At 47.7% G+C, this 8197-nt stretch overlaps 1 non-coding gene across 1 annotated transcript; it reads right to left on the bottom strand.

Annotated features, from left to right (window-relative positions):
* Positions 1 to 1294: 1294 nt before the first annotated feature.
* Positions 1295 to 1367, bottom strand: TRNAE-CUC (transfer RNA glutamic acid (anticodon CUC)). The gene has a single exon. It is a non-coding gene; the product is annotated as a tRNA-Glu (tRNA).
* Between the last annotated feature and the right edge of the window lie 6830 nt (positions 1368 to 8197).

Here is an 8197-nt window from a genome sequence, read left to right on the forward strand (position 1 = left end):
CGGTGGGGAGTTTGGCAGTCTGCTGAAAGGAAGAGGGGGAGACCAGATAAGGCTGATACAGCTTCTGATCAGGCAATTTAAGAGCCAGGAGTATTGGTGCACAGATTGAATTTAGGGGAAAATAAATCTTAAATTATGAGGAGGCCTCGTGTTCCTCTAATCCAGGGCTCCACCCGAGGCAATTATCTCTGCTCTGCGTTCGGTCTGTGCTTGAATGCATCTACTCAGGGGGGCACTGCCTCCCAGGCAGCTCATGTCAGGGGCTAAAAAGTTCCTCCTTGGGTTAGGCCTAGATTTACATCCCGGTAACTTTTACCCTTCAGAATAACAGAAGCAAGTACAGTTAACTGAACAACAAGGATTTGAACTGCATGGGTCCACTTATCCATACGCAGATTGTTTTCTTGGATAAATGCAGTACAGTGCTTTAACTGCATTTTTTCTTCCTTAGGATTTTCTCAGTAACGTTTTTTCCTCTAGATTATTTTATTGTAAGAATACAATATATAAGGGGCGCCTGGGTGGCTCAGTCGTTAAGCGTCTGCCTTCGGCTCAGGTCATGGTCCCGGGGTCCTGGGATCGAGCCCCGCATCGGGCTCCCTGCTCCGCGGGAAGCCTGCTTCTCCCTCTCCCGCTCCCCCTGCTTGTGTTCCCTCTCTCGCTGTGTCTCTCTCTGTGTCAGGTAAATAAGTAAGATCTTAAAAAAAAAAAAGAATACAATATATAATACAAATAACATACAAAATATTTATGCTTTATGCTAACGGTAAGGCTTTCAGTCAACAGTGGGCTATTAGTTCAGTTTTGGGGGAATCAAAAATTATACACGGATTTTCAACTGTGGGGGGTTGGGAGCATGGCCCCTAACCCCTGTGCTAAGAGTCAACTTCCTATTTCCTTCTACACCATTGCCTTCCCAGTAGTTGAAGATAGAAACCAGTCCCTAGCAGTATTCTCTGCTCAGGTGAAGGCAACGAAATAAGTGCTGACCGAGTGTGCTTGGGGTTAGGAGCATCCCTACCAACCCCAACTAGGAAAAAAATTCCAGATGTAAATCTTGAAGTAATTTTCCTGACCAAATCCGTCAGGAGACACAAATATTAAACTACCAGTGATAATATTTGGAAAAAATAGTGTCATTTTAAAGATCTTGTTCCCTATTCCTGTCAAACCTCTGAAGTAAAGATTATGAAAGATTCTTAAGAAAAGAAAGACAAGGAAAAAGTATTTGCAAAGTATAGGGTCAAGATATTATTCCTTTTTTTGTTTTAATTTTTATTTTAAGTAGGCTCCATGCTCAACATGGGACTTGAACTCATGACCCTGAGATTGAGAGTCATACGCTCTACCGACTGAGCCAGCCAGGCGCCCCGAAGATACACTCTTTTGATAAAGTGCTCTTACACATCTATGTATTTAATGGGCAAACAACAGCTAACTGATGTTATCCTCACGAGCCAGGGTGATTTGCATGTATAAAGTCACTGAAGTCTTACGGTGACTCCGTGAGTTACATGTTATCCCATTTTACAGATGCAGAAACTGAGGTGCAGTTACTTGCTCGGGATCAAACAGCTGACCAGTGAGACAGGAGTGGAGCCTAGGCGGTCCCTGACTACTCCATGGTGCTGTCTCTTGGGAATAGTGAGGTAGCCGGAGAAGAGACACTGAGAGGGAAAGAAGAGAAGCCCTAGCAGCAGTTAGGGGCATGCGGGTGAGGTCCTGAGATACCATCTCTTTAGAGCCTTCAAAAGAAAACCCTCTGGTATCGTGAAGTCGCAGAGAAATAAGCACTTGCATGTGCTGCTGGTGGTTTGTAGCCTTTCTGAAGAGAGAGATTAGCATCAGGCACCCCAAGATGTGCATGTCTTTTGATTCAGAAGGGCTATTTGTAAGAAATTATCCTGAAGAAGTATGTCAGAATGTCTACAAAGGTTTAGTTACAAAGATAGGCACAGTGGTTATGGCGGAGTCACTGTGGTATAGAAAAGTTAGAAAAAAAAATCCCAATTTTCAAGCCTGGGAGATTGATTAAACTGGGCAGGACACATTCATGGTGCAGGACACCAGGGCACCCATAGAAAAATGTGTAGAAGAATTTTGAATACATGGCAATCTGTATATGATATAAGTGAAAAAACTCTAGGTTTCAATGTAAGAACAAACTGCTATTTTCTCCTTTTTGGTAATGAAAGAAATGTTTATACATGCAGTGAGAAATGAGTGTAAAGATACACACGCCAAGTCGTAAGTAACGATTACCTCTTAAGGAATGGCAATTTTAATTCTCTTCTTCAAGCCTATTGTATTTACATTTCCTTCTGAGTTGAACACATAAAAATCTAATAATAAAGTAATAGGCAAATAAAAGTTATTTTTAATTAAAAATGGGAAGGCAAGAATAAGCAGCAAATTCCAAAATGAAGAACCCTCCTGGGACTCTCCTATCCTCCACGGCCCCTCGTCAGTGTCCACAGGGGATCTCTGAAAAATGGTGATTATAGTTTTGTCTCACCATTAAAACAAAAATCCCATCAGGACGCAGTAATTTTCTTGTAAAGGAGAGAGGTGTTGGTGAGGGAATCACGAGTCAAATGAGTTTTTCCTCTCCCTTATATGTGTCCACGAGAGTTTCATACCTGAGTATGAAATCCCTTGAGAGGTGCAAGGATGTGTTTAGTTTCTGTCTCAGCCACCATTTCTAAAGAGGTTCCGACGTCCCTGTCGCCCCCCAGGACAGCCCCCTTCGTGGGGACTGAGGGTCTCCAGGCACATTCCCCTTCAGAATGGGATGCTGCCACCCTTTAGCAGGTGTCCCCTAAAGTGTCTGCAGTGTAGGGATGTGCGTGGCCCCCAGCAGCACACATAGTGCCTTTGTGCATTACCAATGCCTCCAAGCGCGAAGGGCCGACGGCAGTTTTCTGGACAGCTTGAGGCAGCAAAACCCAGGTCTGGGCTGAGGCCTGCCGGGAGGAGCGCTCTTTCTCCCCGGCCAAAGAAGAGAGACCTATTTCCTGTGGGGCTCGGAGGGTCCACACCACTGCTGAGCTCCTCTCCAGTGCTCTAAACCCTGGAGTGCCAGAAACAGGAACTCAGAAATCTCCTTTCTGCCTAGGCATCCTCCTCTTTCCTCCCTGGGGCATTAAAGTTTGACAGAGAGAGAGAGAGAGAGAGAGAGAGAGAGGTGTTTTAAGCCCAAATATGGTAATTTAATGGCATTCTTCAAAAGGACATGATTTTTTACAAGTCTCAAAGACTATCGATATTATCTGAACATCCTAAGGCAGGAAAGTCAAACCTATAGACGATTTAGTCTTCTTGGCAGATGATGTGAATGGTTTTCTTGCCTGGACTTGCCAGAAGCACGAGCAGAACGAGACCTGGGTATTGGGATTCCCCACCGCTCCCCCCACCATCTGGTGTGGTTCCATTTCCCTTACTTATTCCCCATTTCCACTGTGGGTATCATCATCCACACAGTTCCCCAAACTAGAAACCTGGCCTCACTCCTCAACAAGCCCAACCTCCACTCCAGTAACCAAGCCTGCCGATTCTACCTCCACCATCCTTGGGACATGTCACCTTCTCTGACATTGCCCTGGTTTAGGCTTTCTTTTTGTGTTTTATCTTCCTATAAAATATAAGTTTAAAAGCTAAGAAAGAAACTGCTTCTAGTTCATCTTTGGAATGAGAGAGAGTTTGTCCTCAATCAGAGTAGCACGTCCGGCTGCAGAGACTTCCTATAATTATAAAGTAGGATGTAGGGAGAGCAGTCTTGCAAACAGATGAGTAATTGAGGAAGATAAAGTAATAACTGGTGAACAGCAGTAAGAGATAAATCAGGGTCTGACAGCATCATTTAAAATGGACCAAATCGATGTGTTTTGTAGCTTACACATATTTGTCTCACTATGGCAGGGCACCGTGCGAGGCTGTGTGTTTAGCGAACAGAACCCCGAGATAAGAACAAGGCTGGCCGGGGCGCCTGGGTGGCTCAGTCGGTTGGGCGACTGCCTTCGGCTCAGGTCAGGATCCTGGAGTCCCGGGATCGAGTCCCGCATAGGGCTCCCTGTTCGGTGGGGGGGGGTCTGCTTCTCCCTCTGACCCTCTTCCCTCTCCTGCTCTCTCTCATTCTCTCTCTCAAATAAATAAATAAAATCTTAAAAAAAAAAAAAAAAGAACAAGGCTGGCCGGCATGAAGGTCGCAGGAAAGAGCCCAAGGTGGCAGATGAATAGGGCTGCCGAGGGCGGCAGAGAAAAACCAAAGAAACCAGCCTGGACCCACAAGACCGGATTGGACTGAGAAATTGGAATGCAGAGATGCAAGCAAACACACAGGCCAGGGCGCGGGAGAAGAGGGCCATTCAGAGAGACCTCCGATCCCGGCAAAGGCAGCCTTGTCTTAGCTGCTCCTGCTGCCTGAAATGCTCCTCCCCCTGAATTAGGCATGAAGTCCTCCGTGACCGCTCAGTGTGAAATAGCCCAGGTCCTCTATCCATCACCCTGTTGGATTTCTCTGACAAGCACTTATCATTCCCTGTTACTTTCTCGCTCCTTTGCTAGTTTTTTCTGGGTCTCCCGGCAAGGATGTGAGCTCATCTCGGGCAGCAGAGTCTGGGACTGCAAGGCACACAGTAGGTGCTCAATAAACAATACTGAATGACTGACGGAGCCCTTGCCTGCGTCCACCCCTCCCACTTGTCCTTGCATTACTGAGGGCATGGCTGCCTGTGAGGTAGGAAACTGACGCCTAATTCATGCGATCTATGTTTTGATACTGAATATATTAACACCGACCTGTCCATCTCACGTCCTTCCATCACCTGCGGGTCAGACACGTATCTCTCACTTTCCCCCACAAACCCTCCTAATCAGCCCCCTTCATCATCTCTACATATTCTCATGGGCTGTGGGCCGCCCAACCTCCCTGCGTGCACACGGTGTCCTCAACACTGCAGTGCTCCCTCTTTCCCGGGCTGCTTAAATCTGACCGTGTTTCAGATTCCAGTCCAGATTTCCCTTAAGATTCTCATGAACACTCCAGCCCACAGGATTTCTCCTTTCACGGACCTGCAAAACCTTCTGTGTGTTTCAAACTATATATATGTTCCTACTTAATGTTAGGAGCATATTGTTTCACGGAGGCTAGTGCTCTTTCCCCAGCACGATTCCCCACGTGCAAGCAGGGTACCCTAAGTAACCCACCTTCTTACTTCCCAAAGCCCCTCCCACAAAGCTGGACACAGAAACCAGACGTGTAGCGTCGAGATGACGCTGGATGGAACTTCCCGAGACACAACACGTAACTGCCCGTCTTTGTCACTTCCCTGTGCTCCAGCCACAGCCCGCCCCAACACACAACTAGTGAAGGCTTGTTCTAAACCCGATGTGGAACTCACCCGGTGCAGTAGACTTCTGCTGTTTTCTCACTGCCTTAAACCCACTTCTCCATGCTCCAGGTACAATTTTAGAGACTGGGATTTGGGAAATCTTTCCCTTTTTCCATTCTCAGCCGATTTGGATCCTAAAACTAGGGTGACCACAAAAACCTCGTTATTCAAACTGGACACTTAAGAGTAAAAGGGGGGCCCTGCGCATAATTCTGCCAGGTCCAAAGGTGTAAGCCAGGCTCATCCTGGGCAAGGTGGGGCATTTTGTCACTCTGTTTGGAGCTGACTCTACACCGGGGGCCTGGAGTGTCCTGCGGCGCAAGTCGGCCAGTGACAGTCTCACACTGCCCCCAGCACAGTGCCTGCTCCAGGGACAGGCCCATGACTCCTCAAAGCCAGTGAGACACCAGGAGGATTCTGCTGATAATTCTGGAATGACGGCAGAGGCTCCTCCCCACTGTCCTTGTTTGAAGTGGTTTTGAGGCCTGGAGCTACAACACTCCTCTTGGGAGCCCAAGGAAAGGCCTTTGCTCTTGGGATGCTCGGTCTTGGATCTCCGTGCTGTAAAAAGCCCAACCACGAGAAGAGGAGACAGGTGCGCACTCTGGCTGACAGTCCCCGCTGAGTCAACAGCCAGCAAGACGGCCTGCTGTGTGAGTGTGTCCGCCTGGACGTGCTGTCACAGAATCATGACACGTAATATATATGGTTTCTAAGCCACTACGTTTGGGGGTGGTTTGTTATGTAGCAGGAGATAACCAGAATAAAGGAGATGGAGGAGGAGTAAGCATGACCCCTTTTGGGCTTTCTGGAGTGAGCCACAGTATTTCTGCTTTCATGTCATTAGCCAAAACTGCTAAGGCGGCTGAGAGCTATAGTCGTCCAGCCTACTAATGGCGACCTACTGAGCCATTGGGGCTCTACAGGAAGGACAGAAAGAATCTGGGGAGACAAGCAGCAGTCTACCGCATAGCTTTTCTGCATTTTTAAAACTTTTGCAGTGTTCAAGTTTATCTCCCTCCCTATCACTCTCAGTAGGTGAGATACTGAGGCCATCTCCCTCCACCTCAAGACCCCTGCCTCCCCCCCCAGCCCCCGTTCTCTCTTCTCTTGCTCAAGGCCACTCCCTCGCTCTTGATGCTCTTTCCCCACAGTCTAGCACTAGGCTCCGTCTATTATCTCTCTCATTCTCGACCTCGTGTACTCTGGGGTACCCAGGGAGCGAACAGGGAGCAGTGGCAGAGGCCAACAGTGGGGGACCCACCTGGAAAGGGTGGTTGAGGAGGGCTTCCGTAAAGAGGTGACATTTAAGTCAAGACCTGAAGTGGGAGGAGGGTCCGTCATCGTGCGAAGAGTCGGGTTGGCCAGGGTGAAGGAAAAGAGTTAGCCTTCTGGGGGAAATGAAAGAAGAGATGTATATGAGTGTTGTGGGCAAGTGGGAGCAGGGAGAGGCTCTCTGTGAGGGAAGAGGGGTAAGCGGTGGCCAGATCCAACGGGGCTTTGAGACGATCAGAGGAGCTGGACCTCACTTGAAAGGTAATGGAACATGGTGGATATGTGGTGAGGAATAAAACGGACATTGTTCCTTATTCCCATTGAGCTTACATTCTAGGATACTCTAAGAATCTTACAAGTGACGAAGGATCAGTAGCTTTGAGGCATACAGTCTTCGAGTTCTTGGAGGAAGGTCTTTGAGCTCCTGGAGGAATACGGGTATGTTCTTGGGAGTTTGAAAAAGCTCCATGAGAATTTTATAATTTTTTATTTTTGTTTTGAAAAACAACATGACATCTTCTAAAGTATCTGATGATCGCCTTAAAATTGCGTGTTACTACACAATATTAGGGCTAGCGTATGTGTCATGGTTACTGGCCTTCTCCCTCCCAGACATTCATTCTCCACCCTTCCCCCTCTGCTCCTGGCCCTGGGGAACCTGGCCTGCGTGGACTGTACCAAGAAGCTCCCTAGTCTCTGAGTGTCTGGTTTGGTTCAGCTAATGGGGAGCTCGGGCAGAAGAGGAAGAGGGCGGGAGTCTGGTTTTCCTGCTAGCTCTCTCCCCTCAAGGCTGTCCCTGGTCATCTGTGTCCCAAGACCAAAGGCCACATCTCCTTTCAAGGCAACTTCTCTACTTGACTCCCTCCTTCTGTCTGGTCACCTGTTCCTGTCCCTGGATTCCACTTGAAATTCCTGCCCCGCCCCCCCCAGCAGCTCCTCTGTGGTTACTGGCCCACCTACTGAACTCCCACTCCCACGTCCCTACTCCCCACCATGCCTTTAAATAGCCTCTTTGTAAGGAAGTCCTCCTCAGATTACCCAGGTTGAGTGTGCCCTCCACCTCCTATGGAGATCCTGACTGATAGAAGCACGGAGGGACTTGGACTTTTCCAGGCTAATTAAAAGAGAGGGGGACTGAATCTGGGAATGACTCATTCACAGCAAGCGAAGGCTAATAACACGGCGGGATCAGGGGCCTCGCCCTGTTCGAATACAGACACTGAGTAGCTGGAATAGAGGAGGCAGTAGGAGAACTGACATCTCACCGCAGGGCCAGGATGTGCCAAGCAGTGGCACCTGGTGTTATATTCTCGTGTGAAGAGTGATTTTGTTTCATCAACCATGACACACCATTAAACTGGTTCATTTGACTTATTTGTGTTGTGCTTGTGTTTGTGTGTTATTTGCAATTTGTTCTAATGTAGCATTAAGATTTATGATCCTCAGAGCTCGTATCTATATTCATGGTTACTATTTTTAAATAACATATGATAAAATGATATGCTTACATGGGTGATTTGTGAGAATTTCTT

The sequence above is a fragment of the Callorhinus ursinus genome, unplaced genomic scaffold, assembly GCF_003265705.2.
Source record: "Callorhinus ursinus isolate GAN/ISIS: 27379988/994484 unplaced genomic scaffold, GSC_fseal_2.0 scaffold80, whole genome shotgun sequence".
NCBI lineage: Eukaryota > Metazoa > Chordata > Mammalia > Carnivora > Otariidae > Callorhinus > Callorhinus ursinus.